Raw genomic sequence first — 1,474 nt, forward strand, 5'->3', positions numbered from 1 at the left:
TCCCCGCTGCCACACCCCTGCCACCGCCACCTGGGGACAGTTGCCATGCCCCCCCAGCCTCCAGGAGCACACAGCATTCATAATTTGAAATGCAGCTGGCAAGGGACATAAAAGACAATAAAGTGGGATTCTACAATGGTGTCAACTACAGGAGGAAGACCGAAGAAACCACCGATCTCTTATGGAATGCAGAAGACAACCTTGTTATGGATGAGGTTGGAGGGGTTGGATGTATTTAAGTCAACAGGCCCTGATGATCTTCATCCTAGGGTACTTAGGGAATTAGCTGTAGGCATAGCGGAACCACTGGTGCGACTGTTTCAGCACTCATGGCACTCAGGACAGGTCCCAGAGGACTGGAAAAGGGCCAATGTGGTCCCTATCTTCAAGAAGGGGAGGAAGGAGGAACCAGGTAACTATAGGCCAGTTAGCCTTACCTCTACCCTTGGCAGGACCTTTAAGAAAATTAAGGATCACATTTGTGGGGGACCAGTGGGTTAAATAATGCTAAGGGGCAACCAGCATGGGTTCATGTCAGGCAGATCCTGCCTGCTTAACCTGTTGTTTTTTTTTCGTGACCAGGTCACAAATTGCGTGGATGAAGGATCAGAGGTAGATGTTATTTACTTAGATTTTAAAAAGGCCTTTGACACAGTGTTGCACCCAATTCTTATAAATAAACTAAACAGTTGCAATGTAGATTATTACACAGTCCAGTGGGTGGAAAATTGGCTTATGAGACGCACCCAGAGAGTGGTGGTGGATGGGTTGGTTTCTAGCTGGAGAAATGCAGGCAGTGGAGGCCCCCAAGGCTCTGTCCTGGGACCAGTACTATTCAATATCTTCATTAGTGACTTGGATGAAGTAGTAGAAAGCACCCTGTCCAAGTTTGCAGACTACACCAAACTATGGGGAAAGTACACAAACTAGAGGACAGAAAGCAAAGCCAGGTGGATTTGGACAGGCTGGGGAAGTGGAGAAAACAGAATAGGATGCAGTTTAACAAAGATAAGTGCCATGTGTTGCATGTAAGGAGGAAAAATCATCAACACTCATACAGCGTGGGAGATACCACTCTAAGTAGCACAACTGTGGAAAGGGATCTCTGAGTCGTAGTGAGTCACCAATATGATGAAGTAATAAGTAAAGCTAACCTCACTCCTTCTTGCATAAGTAGGTGCATCACAAACAGTTCTGGTAAGCAGGCGATATCTCCCCTCTATGCAGCATTGGTCAGGCTGCAGCTGGAGTACAGCATCCAGTTTTGGGCACTGCACTTCAAGAGATGTGGATAACCTGGAAGGGGTTCAGAAGAGGGCCACCGATCCGGTTAAAGCCCTACAGGAAAAACCCTACAAGGACCAATTGAGGGACCCGAATCTTTTCAGCCTCCACAAAAGAAGGCTGAGAGGTGATCTTGTGGCCATCTACAAACTCATCCCGGGGGGGGGGGGACAGCAGGAAATAGGGGATA

The 1,474-nt window shown here is 47.7% G+C and overlaps 1 long non-coding RNA gene across 1 annotated transcript in view; it reads left to right on the top strand.

The window, feature by feature from the left end:
- Positions 1–1,378: 1,378 nt before the first annotated feature.
- LOC109298432 overlaps positions 1,379–1,474 on the top strand; it is a 20,615-nt gene continuing 20,519 nt past the window's right edge. The window contains exon 1 of the long non-coding RNA XR_002097608.1: positions 1,379–1,411. This is a non-coding gene — a long non-coding RNA (uncharacterized LOC109298432). The remainder of the gene's footprint in view (positions 1,412–1,474) is intronic.

This window comes from Gavialis gangeticus, unplaced genomic scaffold, assembly GCF_001723915.1.
Source record: "Gavialis gangeticus isolate Ggan-Ray unplaced genomic scaffold, GavGan_comp1, whole genome shotgun sequence".
Taxonomy (NCBI): domain Eukaryota; kingdom Metazoa; phylum Chordata; order Crocodylia; family Gavialidae; genus Gavialis; species Gavialis gangeticus.